The sequence below is a fragment of the Callorhinus ursinus genome, unplaced genomic scaffold (assembly GCF_003265705.2).
Source record: "Callorhinus ursinus isolate GAN/ISIS: 27379988/994484 unplaced genomic scaffold, GSC_fseal_2.0 scaffold1, whole genome shotgun sequence".
In the NCBI taxonomy this organism is placed as follows: Eukaryota; Metazoa; Chordata; class Mammalia; order Carnivora; family Otariidae; genus Callorhinus; species Callorhinus ursinus.
Window position 1 is genome coordinate 47,202,838 of NW_027397063.1, and position 17,726 is coordinate 47,220,563.

Sequence of the window (17,726 nt, forward strand, 5' to 3'; positions counted from 1 at the left end):
CGACTGCCTTCGGCTCGGGTCATGATCCTGGAGTCCCGGGATCGAGTCCTGCATCGGGCTCCCTGCTCGGCGGGGAGTCTGCTTCTCCCTCTGACCCTCTTCCCTCTCATGCTCTCTCTCATTCTCTCTCAAATAAATAAAATCTTTAAAAAAAAAAAAGATTATGATACTGCATAGTGACAGATGGTGACTATACTTCTGTGGTGAGCTGAGTACTATAGAGAATTGTTGAATTATTCTGTTGTACACCTGAAATTAATGTAACACTGGAAGTTAATTATGCTTCAATAAAAAAGGTTATCACATAAAAATAGTGTTGTTATTTTATATTATTTTTTAAGTAGGTATCTTCTTCCATATTTTTCTCTAATACTCTGTTCTTTCAAATAGGTTTTTAGTGAGCACTGTACTTGAGTGTAGAGAAACATTAGCATATTCTTGACCTCAAGAAACTTACAGTCTATCTGGGGAATGAAATAAACACAGGAGATTTTTTTTTAAACCTAGAAAATAACCTATGTCCCAGACTTTTATTTTCTTTTTCTTTTTTTCTGAGAGAGAGAGAGAGAGTGCATGCCTAGGCGGGCGTTGGGGGCAGAGCGAGAGGGAGAGAGAGAATCTCAAGCAGACTCCCTACTGAGTGCAGTGCCTGGTGGCACAGGACTCCATCTCATGACCCTGAGACCATGACCCGAGCCAAAACCAAGAGTTGAAAGCTTATCCTACTGAGTTACCCAGGTGCTCTCAGACCTTTATTTTCTGAGGAAAATAAACCTTATGAAATCAAGTCATGTTCTCACCTCACTAAATTAATACAGCCTCTGAAATGGTGTGCTAATTTTTATGTGAGACTTTCAATTTCACACTACATTTTACTGTAATGGTAGTAGAAACAAAAAATAAATGCAGGAACTCACTTCTTTAATCTATGGTCCCACCAGAATCCTGGGAGGATCTTGGTGGTAACAGTGAATAATCTGGGTAGTGCCCTGTAGGTAGAGGCTGCAGATCCCTTTCCAACTCTGTCCTTGACCTGCTTGAGTGTGGTTCTGTGACACATAGACAACCTTATAGTCTTCCTCGTCTCAGGTGCAGTGTATCTTAGTCTTGAGTGTGCATCTCAGTCATGCTGGAAACTTGTAAAAGCTTTTTCCTGTACATGGCAAGGAGTTTCTGCCTCAGATCTGTTGTGGGGTTCATATATCTCTATTTTAAATATGTATCCAGATAATTCTTCTGATTCAGGTGATCCATGAACCATATTGCTCTTCTATAGTAATAAATTCAATTACCCACCGTAAACTGCTTTTTACTTGGGACTGATAGGCGTTGTAAGATTTTTCCTTTTAAATGTCCAATCTCATGTTCCAATCCGTGGTAAAATTATGACTCCCACCATACTGGACCCTGTCTGATGGCCGTGCACATACTGACTCCTATCCTTTTTCAGTACGGCTTTGTTTTTCTGCCTCCACTCTCTTTCTTGGAATTACTTCAGTCTTTCACTGTTGGGCCCAGTGCACCTGGTTTTCCCTGATTTTAAAAGCCTTTCCAGCAATTCCCAGCTGCCCTGGCATATAGCATTACCAACTCTGCCATTTCAGCTGGGTTAAAGCTTCAGAAACCCTATTAACCTTCTGAATCTGTCATCTAGCTCTCCAGATACCACTGTATTCAATTGCTCTTCACTTCAAACCCGCATATTCTAAATCTCAAGAAATCTACTGGGACAGTACTGCTCCCCAGCCATAGCTATGGTAATTTTTGCAAATATATTATAGTGCATTTTGAATCCTGTCATTTATCTGCAGATGCTACCATGTCCAATAATTCTTCACTTTCAAATCTATATAATCTACATTTCAGACAACCCACTGTTAACAACACTTTTTCCCAGTTTATTTTTATAAATCCATTAATTAGTTAAATTAAAAAAATTTTTTTTTCCAAATAACATGCCTCCTCTTGTCACTGTAGTGGTTGCGTGTTGATAAAATTGAGATATAACATGGTAATTTGGATGCTCAGTGTATTTATAAAAATTGCATGCCATCTGTACATCCCCCATAAACATATTCCGAACCCTGAGTTTCTGAACTCATTGTAATGAAAAGTTCATATCGAGTTGCCTAATCCTGTGTAACATTCCACGTGGCCACGTGGTGAAATCTGCATACGCTATTCTACTCAGTTCCCTTGCACTTTGCAGAGTGGTGCCCAATCTGTACCAGGCTGTGGCTTTCTCTGACCGCTTTTCCTCTTTCCGCATATTCCTGACTCCCCCCCCAGTCCGTCTCCTTTTCCCACTCTCTCTTTACACTGAGTGTATAGCTGACATTCTTTTTTTTTTTAATTTTATTTATTTATTTGAGAGAGTGAGAGAGAGAGCCCAAGGGGGGTAGGGTCGGAGGGAGAAGCAGAATCCCTGCCGAGCAGGGAGCCAGATGCCGGACTCGATCCCGGGACTCCAGGATCATGACCTGAGCCAAAGGCAGTCGCTTAACCAACTGAGCCACCCAGGCACTCTATAGCTGACATTCTTAAAGCAATTGTAATGTTGGGGCTGAGAGACTTGAAAATGGTGGACATCAGCATGTGGAAAAACAAGAACGTTTGGGCAGGAAGGAATTCATTGTCATCATCATGTATTATCTCACTTTTTAATCTTCAAACCAGTTCTTTATGAACAAGGAGGTTAAGCTCCCACTGTCTTAGCTTCAAAATGTGAGGACTGCCACTTTTCACAACCATCTATGCATCACTTGGAAACTGGTTTTTCTAAAGGAGCCCTGGGAAATCTTAGGTTCTTCCCTGGTTTATAACAACCAAATACATACACAGAAAAAGTGGTACATTGACCAAGTATAACTACATAATAGCCCATTAGTACTCCAGCTCCTTCCCTGTGATTGTGACTACGACCGCTGGAATTTTCAGTGGACAGCCTAAATGTCTTCGTCTTTTCCAGAGACTTAGCAACGTGTACAGTTTCCCTCCTCACTGTATGTGCAAATAAGCATTAAGTATGCCGCAGGTAAGAAATGGTCTGGGACTTGGTGTATTCTTTCTAGTTTTCCAATCCATGTTCTGTATCAAATCAAGGCAATATTAAGAAAGAGCACAGGTTCTTAAAGCAAGGTATCTCAACCTTAACATTATTGATATTTTGGGCTGGAGAGTTCTCTGTTGTGATGGTCTGACTATCCTGTGCATTGTAGGATGTTTAGCAGCACCCCTGACCTTTACCCACTAGATTCCAGGAGCACCCTCATCCGCAGCATGACAACAAAAAATGTCACAGATATTGCCAGGTGTCCCCTGGGGTATAAAATTGCCCCTGGTTGAGACCGCTGCCTTAGAGAAAGTAAAAATTAAGTGATATAATTTCCATTATTACTTCTTTTAAAAAATGATTTATGTATTTTAATCTTTGATTTTTTTAAAGATAATTTACATGACTTTAGGGAATTAGCAAGCATTCACTCTTGGTCTAAAAGTTAACAGAACAAGGCAGTGATGAACTTCTCAAAGGAATAGAAATGCTAATACTAAAGAAGGTGCTCCATGCGAATGAGCTGCCATTTAAATTTATTATAGTTGGGGGCCTAGCCTAGGCCACAGGCATTCAATGTTAATCTTCCATTCAGTAACATAGTACAGAACAGGATGTTCAGATGAAAATTATCCCAGGTGGAAAGACAATATAAGCATTTCTCTAAAACAAGGCTCTTATCTTTTCAGATATCTAATTCTTGAAGCTTCTGTTTGGTACTCATTTGATAACATGCCTCACACAGTGTCTGGTGAAAAAATGGTGGTTCATAGAAAAAAATGGGAGTGTGTGGGTAGGTGGCTGTAAGGCATATTTCAAGCTTTCTCTGTTCCTAAAGTATGTTCTTTATAGTATTAGGGCTCAAAGTGTGGTGAGCAGCAGACATGCAAGAAATGCAGAATCTCAGGCCTCACCCTTCACTTATTAGATAAGATGATGAATTTTAATACTATCCCCATAATTCTTTTACAAATTAAAGACTGCCCCCAAACATTAGTTCCTTAGATTACTAAAAGATAAACTCTGGGAAAGGATTCTGTAAACAATAAGTTTGGGGAAGATTGGGTTTAATATAGAGATATAGATTCTTATACAACAGCAACTTTCAAATATCCATGTTTAAATTATGACTTTCCAGGCGCCTGGATGGCTCAGTCGGTTAAGCGTCTGCCTTCAGCTCAGGTCATGATCCTGGCGTCCTGGGATTGTGCCCCACATCAGGCTCCCTGCTCAGTGGGGAATCTGCTTCTCCCTCTGCCCCTCCCCCTGGCTCGTGCTCTCTTTCTCTCTCTCAAAAATAAATAGATAAAATTTTTTAAAAAAATAAAAAAATTAAAATATGACTTTGCAATTGGGAAGTGGTGAGAGATGTTAAGCAGTGTTTTCTAAACTTGGATAGTGGGACTTTTTTCTCATAGACATCACTTTGGAAAATGTTGCTATGGTAACATGTTACAGGCATTTACCTCATAATTCAATGGCAACTGCATCTTAAGTAAATAAATTAATCAGCTAGCTAGTCATGCTAAATGATTACTGATAATACGCTTAGCGGAAGGAAAAAACAAACTTTGCAGAGAAGAAAAAACTAATCACATTATCGTTGTAAAACAAAAAATCAAACATAATCCCTTAGATTCGAACTACTTACATTTAAACACTATTAACAAAATAAAACAATTATAAGAAATAGTAGTTGGGGCACCTGGGTGGCTCAATTGGTTAAGTGTCTGCCTTTGGCTCAGGTCATGATCCCAGGGTCCTGGGATCGAGTCCCACGTTGGGCTCCCTGCTCAGTGGGGAGTCTGCTTCTCCCAATGCCCCTCCCCCTGCTCGTGCTCTTTTTCTCGTCTGCGTTCTCTCTTTCTCAAATAAAATCTATTTTTTAAAAAAAGAAATAGTAGTTGGGGGCATTTGGGTGATGCAGTTGGTTAAGCATCTGAGTCTTGGTTTTGGCTCAGGTCGTGATCTCAGGGTTGTGAGATCAAGCCCCGCCTCCAGGTCTGCGCTTCATGCTGCCAGCATGAAGTCAGCTTGAGACTCTCTCTCTCTCTCTCTTTTCCCTCTGCGCCTCCTGCTTGTGCTCTCTCTCTCTCAAATAAATTAATCTTAAAAAAACAAAGAAAATAGTAGTTGGTTCATAGCATTTAGCATGTAATATTTTTAGAATGAAATTTTCTCAATTCAGTTTCAAGATATTTCTGCATATAGTTCTTACTGTTAATGAAATTATGTGTATTAGAAAGACTTAGACAAAATAACCAACTTAAAATAACATTTTTAAATAAAAATCACTTCATCGAGGTATGAGTGACATACAAAAACTGTACATATTTGATATATACAAATTGATGAGTTTGGAGATAAGTATATACACCCTTGAAATCATTACCACAGTCTATGCTATAAACATATCCAAAATCTCCAAAGTTTCCTCCTTCCTGCTCTCTTAAAAAATACATATCTTGGGGTGCCTGCCTCAGAAGAGCATGTGACTCTTGATCTTGGGGTCATGAGCTTGAGCATCACGTTGAGTGTAGAGATTACTTAAATAAACAAATATTAAAAAAACATATGTTTGTGTTTGAATAAGTATTACATGTTTAGGGCGCCTGGCTGGCTCAGATGGTGGAGTGTGCAACTCTTGATCTTGGGAAACCTAGGTTTGAGCCACATGTTAGGTGTAGAGATTACTTAAATAAATAAATCTTTGTTAAAAAAGTATTACATGTTTATCACAGGAAATGGGTAAAATACACAATAGCACAAAAAAGAAATTATATAATCTTACTATTCATAGACAAGCACAGATGCCATTTTAATTTATTCCTTTCTAGTCTTCTTTTCTGAATCTATGCATACAAAATGTTGAAAAGTTTATATACTATCTTGTATTTTACTTTTTTATTTAACATTATACCATGAACATTTTTCTAAGATATTAAAAGTTATTTGAAGACATATTTCCAAAATGAATAATATCCCATCAGATGCATTTGCCATAATTTACAAATCATCTTTTAGAGAGAAATATTTAGGCTACTGATACAATTTAATTATTATAAATAAGGCTCAGAAAAACTAATTTGAATAGAATTCTAATTATTTTCTTAGAATAAATTCCTAGAAATGTAAGTGTTTCAAAGAGAATAAATGTTTTAAGGAACAATTAAAAAAATGAGAGATTTTAAAGATTTACTATAGTCTTTATTTTTATTTATACTTTCTCAGAAATATATCTTCAATTTTATTACTTAAAACAAAAATAATATTTGACTTACAAGTATTTATGTTCATGAAAAGTGTACTTTTATGAGATTTTTTGTATTAAATTCTTACTCTTACTGTTTTCAAAGAACTCTATTGGTTTTATAGCAGGAGTACCTGACCTAGTGGTTGACTCTATCACACAATGCTTGACTGACAAAGGACATTCTGTAACTCACTTTCAGTTGATAGATCCGTAATTATTCAAACAGAAGAGAAAATTAATGGTTCAGAATCTACCAAAAGCTCTCCTTCAATGACATCTTGAAAAGTTCCCCAGGAATCTCCTAATTTGTTATTATGCATATGGATCATCTCACAATGTGACTGACATAGGTTTTCTTACCATTGTTCAACCACATCAACCATTTTTGTTTAACAAGAGATTTAGATGGAAAAAAATTCTATAATGTTCTGAATGAATAATGTTAATGGTGCGAGCATATGTGTATACATGAGAGTAGGTGCATTTATAAACATGAGTATCAGATATAAATAGTGAGATCTTTCATAATCGTTCATACTTTGTAAACTTGATTCTCTATATAAATGTTTCTAAGGAAGTTACATGCTTGGTTGTAGGGCTTTTAATTGCAAGGAAGAAATTGAATTTGCCCCTAACAGGCTATTTACTCGCAATTGCAAGATATGAGAGTAGATGATTAGGGTCATGGTGTTTCTGGTTTATTCTCTTTCCTTGGGTATTATTTCTGAGAGCAGCTCAAGCTAGAACAGCAGGTGAACAAGTTTGTCAAAGATCATCTTTTGAGGCTATTTTGTTATAAGGCTTTAAGATGTGAAAAGTCCTTGGAGTGTCTCACACAGAATTTGGCACCTAGTAGGTACATTTGATTTTCATTTGTCCTGCTCTGGCTTAAGTATATAAATAAAGGCCTAGGGTGTGGGTGAATTTTTTATGATTGGGACAGTAAACCAGTAGTAATTTAAAAGTGTAGCTAGGTGTAATTCTCTGAATTTTAGAAAGTATGGATTTGCAATTCCTGCCCTTGGCTTTGTTATGGTTTAATTAAATTCTTAACCTACCTAGTAGGGTTTTTTTTTTTTTTTTTGGTAGTTACAGTTCTTAAAGGATGTCAGCTGTTCTTCAGAAATGACTCAGAATATACTTTTAATCACAACAAATCTCAGACATACTGAACTTTAATCCAACCAAACTGACAAAAAAAAAAAATCTGAGGATGTTATAAATTATTTATGGTTTAATTTTTAAAACTGATGAAATAATTTTCATAGAGGATCTGGAATCAGTTTTTCCACTCTTCTCATTTTTACTGCCCCCACACAAAAGCTTGCCTGAGAGACAGCTTCAGCATGGTCAGTCCCTATGTATATCATCGCTTTTGACATGCCCGAACCTACGTTTGTACATGCATGTGGTAAAGATATTCCCCTTGATAAGGTAATAGATTATGCATTTATTTTTTATTTTTATTTATTTATTTTAAGATTTTATTTATTTATTTAGGGGGGCATGAGCTGGGGGAGGGTCAGAGGGAGAGGAAGAATTAGGCTCTCCATCCAGCAGGGAGCCCAGTTAGGATTCTTCATCCCAGGACTCTGAGATACTGACCTGAGCAGAAGGCAGATGCTTAACCAAGTGAGCCACCCACACGCCCCTGGTAATAGATTATGACAACCTTCAAAACCTTCCATTTTCTTAGAAGGTGATAGATTACTTAGTTAACCCAGCAATAGAAGAATTTCTAATAAAATGATTTAGAATGCCCAGAGTGGTTTATTTTTAGCATAAAGCTGTATGATTTGGGTTGTTAAAAACAAAACTTGGGAAGAGATTATTTCAAGTGTTTTTATTTGCTTTAACAGTCCTATTAACTGCACATTGAAGATATCTGTCATTGACTATATATATATATAAACATGTATAAATACTTGCTGTGATTTTTAGCCAGTGGATCACTAGTGTTTATATGACACCATTTTAACGAACTCTGCCTCTATTAATTAATGAATTAATTTCTAATTGGAGGTAATAGTACCTTTTTACTCATTATATCTTTTCTAAAAATGTATATGTTCTCCTCCCATACCCATACCTCTTCTCCACTCCTCTCACAGATGACATTTATATCTGGGAATACTTTTGCCTTTGAGGGTCATGGCATTCCCTTAGTACTGGCCGATTGTGCTGATTCCAATTTCTTGTGCCCCTTAATAATATTCATTCCATATATTAACTTTATCAGAGATTTTCCAAGACAATTATTGCAACTACCTGGAGTTGAGTAGGGTGGGTGTTTGTATCTCTTTCTATTTTAATTTTCTAGGAACGATATTTTCCCTTGAGGGCTAGGACTTGATTTTGCTTATTTTGGGCTTTTGGTTCTTGGCATGGAGTCAGAGCTCAATAAATTTTGTGCTCAATAAGTTTGTCATTTATGATATTCCTTAAACATGCAAGTACATTTCCAACTCAGGGTGTTTCTCTCTGCTTAAAATGGTTCTTCCTTATGTATTCCCATGACTCATTTCCTCATTTTACTCAGACTTCTGATGAAATATTGCTACCATAGAGGAGCCTATCCTAAACCACCAAATCTTAAAGTCTTAAACAGCATACATTTACACATGAACTCAGAATACTCTCATCACTCCTTTGCTTTTTATTTTTCTCATGGGATTTGCCAATACCTTAAATATTATTTGTTTATTGTTTCTTTTTAGAATGTGAGCCACCCCAAAATAAGGAGATGTGTTCATTGCCAGATGTGTTCACTGGCATATTGTAGTCATTTGATAAATATTAGTTCAATGAGTAAGTAAATTATTTGATTAATCCCCACCTTTGTCCCCAACCAAGACACACACACTACACTATGGATTACGTTAAAATTAGAGAAGAGTATCTTTCTTGTTTATCACGGTATCCAGGCAGTCAGTGTTAAAAATATTTGTTGAATGAATAAATGAATGATAGTTATATTGACTGGTCAGTTGCTTTGCAGATATGCTTCGTGCACTGTTTGGGACCAGACTATCAGGTAATTTCTTTTAATCATTACTATGCTAAAAGGAAGCAGTTATCTTGCTTTGCATCCATTCTTGTTTTTATATGTTGACATGAAATTTTTGAAAGTGGAAAGTTAACAGAATATTCACACTTGACTCTTGGAGGGAGAATTTAGTGATTTAGCTCACATTTTCTTTCTGTCCTTTGTTAGTCTCTGAAAATGATAATGGGACTTAACTTTGCAATTACAGCTTGTATAGAAGCTGTAACCCCCAACCCCCAACTTCCAAACCTTCCACCCCACCCTTCCTCCCACTCCCATTCCTGACTCAAATTTGGATTATTACAAAACCTGTTTGCTAGGGGAAAATGGCCCAGTTCTCTGCTCCTCAGATCCTTCTTCAGTGCATCTATTTCCAGGATCAGCTGCTGGAAGTGAACATTTCTCTGTCATAATTTAAAGAATGAGAAGCCCTGAGGCACTCCAGGTGGCTATAGAGGCACATGAAAAGAGACAATATAGCGGAATAAAGAAGAGAAAAGCCCATGAAATTTTTCCTTAGTGAGCTACCTTTCTAACTCCCAATTCTCATTCTACAACTGTATTTGAAATCATTTTAGGGTTTTAGGTGACTACAGACTGAAATTGGGAGCTGTTCCAAACTGGATTTTTTTTTAAAAACCATATTCTTGAGTATTGCTTGACTTTAAGTTTTGGTTGGAAATACCATGTACATTGACATTTTAAAGATTTTATTTATTCATTTGAGACAGAGGGATACAGAGAGAGAGAGAGAGAGAGAGAGAGAGAGAGAGAGAATGAGCAGGGGAGAGGCAGAGGGAGAGGGAGAAGCAGTCTTCCAGCCGAGCCAGGAGCCAGAGGTGGGGCTCCATCCCAGGACCCTGGGATCATGACCTGAGCGGAAGGCAGACGCTCATCTGAGCCACCCAGGCGCCCAGTACATTGACATTTTAGGAGCTGGTGTTTTTTATGATGGATAATCCAGAAATTTGATATTGGGACTAGCTAGCACAAAAGTGTTTGTGTTTTAATGGTGATTATTGTTTTTAAGTATAATATTCTAGATCGCACTCGGAGGTAGGGTAGGGCAGGAGAGAAGGAAGCCTTCAGGCTGTGAAGTTCCGGTTTCAGTCCGCTGGCGCGAGCCCACATCTCTCATCTAACAGAGTTGGACTGGACACGCGGGATTGGAGGGGGGCGGGTATGCGGGTCTCAGTCATTGCTCAGGCACAGCGAAGATTCAGAGCGCATGTGCGGATGTCACTGGCCCAGGCTGGCCCAGGCGCAGGCGCAGGCGCAGGCACACCACGTTGTAGTGCACGTCACGCCCCGTCTTGTACTTGGGGCTCCACGTTTCTGAGATTCTGAGTTTTTGGAGCGTCTCGGCAGCTCTTTCAGGTTCTCTCCGTGGGCAAAATGTGGCGGCGTTGCAGCTTGTCGCTGTCCTGCGTGAGCGCGTGTCCTCGGGCAGTTGAGTGCTCACTTGTCCCACGTACATGCGAACTAGGGGTCCTTCCGGTTTCTCTGGAGACTTCAAGCGACTTTTGACAGAGGACCCGTGATGAGGCCGCAGGTGATGTACATCTCTTGGCAGAGTTTATACGTATATAAATTTCCCCTCAGCATATGTCTGCTGAAGGAGGCTCTGTGGAGACCATTTACTAGATGGGAATGAGTGTATAACCAGCACATCCAACTGGCTTGAAATTGTAATTTCAGTGACTTGATTATAATTCTGGAAAAATGGACAATATATGCCTGTAATTATCAGTCAAATCAGACACTGTTAGCGACCTAACCGTATTTGCGAATTTAAAATTGATGTTCTAATCTATGAAATTTATGCAAGTTTAAGGACTAAGAATAATATGAGCCTCATAAAAAGTTATATTTAATCCAGAATAGAGCTGATTTATTTAAAATTAATGTAAAGATTCTTATTATGTTTGTCATAAAAAAACTAGTTTGCTAATGACAATTTTAAGGCTAGACGTTTGTAATGAAGATGTAGCTTTTATAGTAATAGATTAATACTTAAACACCTTTTCCCACTTAGAGTATGAATATAAATACCATCAGACATAGATCCAGAATGTATTCATATTGATATCTTTGCTTATGAAGGAAAACTTATCTATGAGATACTGAAAATTATATTAAATTCTCGAGAATTTATATATATATATATTTTTAAGATTTTATTTATTTGTTCGACAGAGAGAGAGAGAGAGCACAAGTAGGCAGAGTGGCAGGCAGAGGGAGAGGGAGAAGCAGGCTCTGCTGAGCAGGGATTTATATATATTTTTAAGTTAATAAATTCGTCTTTGATTTTTCTTAGGGAAAGTCATTTTTTGAATGCTTATAATAGAATGGCTTGGCTTCTGATAACCAGGTGTGCAAGATATGCTCTTCAGGACACAGTTCAGGTATGTAAGGTATGTGTGTGTGTGTATGCACATTTATAATTCTTTTTTTGTTTTTCTTATTTTAATTCTTAATTCTGTCTATAATTTTTATAATTCTAACTATAATTCTGATTTATTTTATATCTTGACTTGATATATGTCTTCAGTCAGTCTGTCATTTGGCAGGGTGGAAGAAATGTAATCCCGGTCATTTTAAGAGTCGCCTCTATTTCTTTTCCTCAGGTTGGACTCTTTGTGTCATTTGTCCTCACAAAGATGTATCTCAGTGTCCATCTTCCTATCTAATCTTTAATCTTCACAGGCCTTCTCTTAACATCTCTCTTTCCTATCTTGGTGACCCCTTCAGTCTTCTGTCTGGTACTATGGAATCCCATGCTGTGTTGGGGCATTGAAGTCGCCATAGTGCTGAGACCCATCTGACTAGATTCTTTGTGCATCCTTTTCTCTCTGGGATCTTGGGATTTCTGGGATACAGAATTTTTTCTAGAAAGAGGACGCAGCCTAGAAATCAGGACACCCTTCCTCACCCCATCAGCCTTCCTCTCTGATTCTTATACCCTCATCACATCCCCTTCAGCTTTCTTTTCTTTCTTTAATGGAGGAATCTTTTCTAACAGCTAGAAGTAGAATTCTCTGTCTGTTACTATTTCTCTGATTTCACCAGTTCCCCTGAGGACCTAAGGCTTTTGGAAAGGAAAGCAGGGGATAGACTTTTTAAAATTTTTCTTAGCCCTGCCATATCCTCACACAACATAGTAGTTCTACTTAGTTATTGTGGAGGGAGATGGGACCAGGGCTGGGGGTGGGGGCAAAACAAAACAGAAGAAAAACACGACTTAATATTTCAAATATATTACTCTATTCAAAGGTACTGATGATATAAAGGTCCTGGATTTGAGACTGACTTGACTTAGTTAGTGTCCCACAGTCTATAGAATCTAGCCTTATGGAAGTCAACTACACCATTAGTGAGTATTTCACAGACAAAGATCAGTAAGACTAGCAGTAATCAGGGAAGAAACTGGGGACATGACAGCATAAGTCAAGAAAAATTTCAGAGAAATAACTGTGTTAAATTCCTTGCCAAACTGTCCTACTAACCTTGGCCTTTGTTATTCTGGGTCTTTCACTTGGCCCTATATATATATATCTATATATATATGTAGATATATATATCTATATCTATCTATATATATATTTTTTAAGTAGGCACCACGCCCAGTATGGGGCTTGAACTCACAACCCTGAGATCAAGACCTGAGCTGAGATCAAGAGTCAGATGCTTAACTGACTGAGCCACCCAGGTGCCCCATCCCTATATTTTTGTAAAAATTATAAAAGTAATTTTTTGTTAACCACAGTCATGTATGACATTTTCCTTAATGACAGGTAACATTAGAGTGGCAGCAGGCATTGTTGGGGTCCATCTAAGGGGAAGGTGAGTTGGGGATACAGTTGACATTTGTAGAATAGAGGAGCAAGGCCAGATGATGTATAACAATTTGAGTGTGTCCCACAGTGCCCGGCACAGGAATTATGAAGGTAGTGGGGAAGAAACAGTGGTTGAAGTATGAAGCACCAGAAGCTGATCTCTGGAAAGGTATTTTAATCACCAGATGTATAAAATTATAATTGGAGAATTTGATTCTGATTGATTCCTAATTGAAACAGAAATGCTGTCTAGCAGGAATATATTTGATTATACATCATAATCATATAACAATTATATAATGAAAATTTTGTTTTTTTTTTTTTAAAAGCCTTTTATTTATTTGAGAGAGGGAGAGAGAGAGAAAGAGAGAGAGAGAGCATGAGCAGGGGGAGGGGCAGGCTGAGTGGGGAGCCCAATTCAGGGCTTGATCCTAGGACCCTGAGATCATGACCTGAGCTAAAGTCCCTGGCCCAATTGAGCCACCCAGACACCCCAAAAATTTTGGTTTTTTGTGTGATAAGAGTTATGTAAAATAGAATTATATTTCCTGTGTCTTAAAACAAAAACTTAAAATGTACTACAAAAATTTATATGACTATCAATATATGAAATTGTTGTGAGATTGTGAAACTGAAAGAAATGTTTCTAAATTACCAATAATAATGAAAAAAAAAAAACCCCACAAATTTTGATCAACTATTCCAGAGGAAAACCTGAATTAGCACCTTTTTATATAGAAAATATTACCAAATAATACAAAATAATTTTTATAGTTATTAAAGTTGCAGTAAAAAAATGTAGTAAAAAATGAATTATAGAATGTGTCAGGAAGGTAATTACTAAAAAGATTATGGCATTTTCCTGAATTTTGTGGTGTTTTTCATTGTCAGTTTTGTAAGATTTATTTTCCTATTCTAAGTAAGTATTAGCATGTATATCTAATTTTGCATTTATTGCCTTTGTGTGTTTTACTTTTTTCTTTTAATGAAGGCCATGAAAAATTTCAGGCTCAAAGTTATTGAATCTGCCCAGATTTATATTTTTCTATATTAAACTGTTCACATGTTTATTTTCTGTCAGTTCCCACATAACACATGCTCTATGTGTGCCTAAATTTTGTTTTGTCCTTGACTGCATCTCCAGCCCATGGAACCATGATAGCACACAGAAGGTACTTGATAAATATTTATTGAATGATTGGATGAATTATCTTGTTAACCTCAAAAGATGGGTTATTGTTATTTCTTCAGTTATTTTGATAATTCTTATTGATGGCTTGTACTGTGAATTTGAAATAGCCTGCTTCCATTAAACATAATAAATTAAATGTAATAAGAGCGTTTTTGGGATGTTTTCAGAAATAACCATTTAATGTGTTTTTCTTAAAAAAAAAAGTGAGAAGGAAACAGTGCTGCCATTAACTCAGATCTTGCTTCCCATCAGATCATTTTATTCAGACAAAACAGTGTACTTATCAAATCTGTTTAGTGTTCAGATCAATAATAATTAAATTGGGTGAAAATTAGCCAAGGTCACCAATTATTTCTTCAAGTATTTATTGTGTGCCCGTTTTGTATCTAGAACAGAGTGCTGCATTTGGGGAGATAGGAAATATTTTGTTTACATAAGGCTTAATCTTTACTTTTAAGAGTAGCAATAGAGTCATCTATGTCCTATGTACCACATGTTGTGTGTGATGGCTTTTTGATGTAAACTTGGCTTGACAACTGTAGTCCCCAGAATTCTCTATTGAGTATGTGTCTCCTTAGGGCAGGTTACAAAGGATGTTCTCTCCTGAGAGTAGGAAGGCAGTAGTCATTTTGGAGCATACACATAACTTCTTCCAGTCAATAAAACACTGATCTAGGTGCTGCTGTGAAGGGATTTTGCAGATGTGATTAAGGTCTCTAATCAGTAGATTATAATAAGAAGGAAGAATACCCTGCGTGGGCCTAATTTAATCAGTGGCAGAGCCTTTAAAAGAGGATTTAGGATTTCCCTGGAGTTAGAACTTCATACAGCTTCTGGCTCTGTAATTGCTCTTCTTTCTTTCCAGATCTTCCTTCCTGACCACCACCTGTGAACAGAAAGCTTCTGTTTGTACCTGTGAATTCTAGCCAGCTTGTCATCTTCCCTTCCTTACTGCCTTTCCTATGGACATTGTGCTTGCTTAGCCAGCCCCCACAGTTGTGCTAGCCAATCCCTCATAATAAATATATGTACCACTGGTTCTACTTCTCTGGCTGAATCCTGACAAATACGCTCAGTAAATCTTTCTTTTTTTTTTTTTTTTTTTAAAGATTTTATTTATTTGACAGAGAGAGACACAGAGAGAGAGGGAACACAGCAGGGGGAGTGGGAGAGGGAGAAGCAGGCTCCCCGTGGAGCAGGGAGCCTGATGCAGGGCTCGATCCCAGGACCCTGGGATCATGACCTGAGCCGAAGGCAGATGCTTAACGACTGAGCCACCCAGAAACCCCTCAGTAAATATTTCTTGACAAAACACAGTCTCATTCTCAGAGGCTTACAATCTTGTAGGAGAACTGGTCTGTGAAGATGAAAGTATAGACATTAGGTCAGGATCATCTTTAGTTTTAAGGTAAAATGTGTGATGTAGAAAATAAGCACTATAGGATGGCAAGATAATGAGAGGTCAGTGTGGCCATGGATTAGAAAACTTTCACCAATAAAATGGAATTTAAATGTGTTCATGAAGGATGGGTAAGATTTAAAAGGTCAGAAAAAAGAGAAAGCCATTCTGTTTAGTGAAAAGCATTAGCAGAATTATTGAGATTAAATCAGTAGATTGAGTCCAGAGTATAGTAAACTCATTTCACTTTGGACCAATATCCCACTTAAACTTTCATGTTAGTTGTCATTCTACAAGCAGCTAAAAAGACTAATAATGTCTTTAAATTATTGTAAACTATTACCAAGAAAATGTCAAGTATTCAACCTTAACAAACTTTAAAGAGTAATGTTAATTTTTATTGCAATTTTTCAGAGTAAGGTCAATCCTGGGTAATGTGGCATCTTTTGAAAAAAAAAAAAGGCTCAGGAGGAAAGCAACAAAAACAAAGATTTCCCTTCCTGCTCCTGCAAAATAGTCTTTAGCTTGTGGGCAGCCCTTCAAAACTCACTGGGGCATGAATTTTTTGAAGAATGAGCCAGCACACATTTATTGCAAGGGTCAGAAGAGTCAAAGATGGCAGGTGTGTGTGTATGTGGGAGGGGTGGTGGTAGTGAAGGAGCAGCTAATAATATTTGGGGGAAGGTAACTGCAGAAGACAAAAAGTATTATGGAAAAGACTGGAGCTTTTAGGTTTGCTTTGTTTACTGAGAATACATTTGGAGAATCACTTAGGGCATATGTTCTTAGTCTAAATATATTTTTCATTCTTGTTTGTGAGCAGTAAACAATTTTGATACATTTCTTTGTATTCTTTGGGGGGAAATGGAAAAAAGGGCCCCCAAATTTCATAATTCTAGATACAAGCACCATGCTGGCAGTTAGAGTAGAAATAATAACTAGTATGTGTACAGCATTTTGTAGCTTACAAAGTGCTGCCATATGTGCCACAAAAATTTCTTCTAGGGTCAGTAGAACCTCTTGGCAGGTCACAGTAACCCTGTGATACCAGGTTTAGACTGTATTTTACAATACAGAGTTTAAAGCTTTTATCATCTCTCTCTAATTAGAACACCTTATTCCTGGAATGGTTTGCCAGCTGTTAAAGCCATGAAATACTTTTGTGTCAATTCATAGTTTCATCCCCCAACCTACTAAATATCCCCAACCTCCCATAGCCTCAAATTATCTACCTGGAGCCCTCAGCTCTACATCATCCATCAATGGAGCTGTTAATATCTAGCCTAGCTGGGAGTTACCAGAATCTAGCTCTAAACTCTTCTGGTTTCTCCTCTGATTGGCTGGTACCCAGGTCATGCTGATTGTTAAATATCTTAAATCACATTTCCTAGTTACTAATTTTCATCTATTATCCATTTTTCAAAACTGTTGAAATCTGTCATCTCTGATGTCTTTCTAGTTCTTTTGTTTTGGGGTTTATGCCTTAAAAGTCCCAATACTGTGATTTCAGGAGCATGCCAGGAAGGAGAAGAAATAAATGCATTAGTCAGTATGCTTTATTTAACCATAAGTTTGATTAATAATATTAAAGGATGCTGAGAACATCTGGTAGAATAGGGTTTACATAAAAGCACACTGTGGAACTGTGTTAATAAGTGCTACATGAAAAGAAAAAGGATTCTTTGATCCAATAAGTGTAGAAATGTTGGATTAAAAAAAGTCAAACATGCTCCCCCCTGAACTTTTTAGTACTTTTTCTATGCTATTGTTCATTGTTAATTCCCAAGTTAAGTTTAAAATATGCTGTTTCTCATGCTTTTTTCCCCTTCAGAATCCTCTCTTTTAAATGGAACACAGATGTCTTTTTAAGGTAATAACACCTTATCATGAGCATTATTTTAGAAAGTGATGAATAATTTGAGGGAAATCGCACTGTATCATCTGCAGC

At 37.4% G+C, this 17,726-nt stretch overlaps 1 long non-coding RNA gene across 1 annotated transcript; it reads left to right on the plus strand.

Annotated features, from left to right (window-relative positions):
- Positions 1-10,756: 10,756 nt before the first annotated feature.
- Positions 10,757-15,417, plus strand: LOC141374137 (uncharacterized). Its single transcript, XR_012380784.1, has 4 exons — positions 10,757-10,903; positions 11,669-11,756; positions 13,276-13,356; positions 15,245-15,417. It is a non-coding gene; the product is annotated as an uncharacterized lncRNA (long non-coding RNA).
- Positions 15,418-17,726: the final 2,309 nt, after the last annotated feature.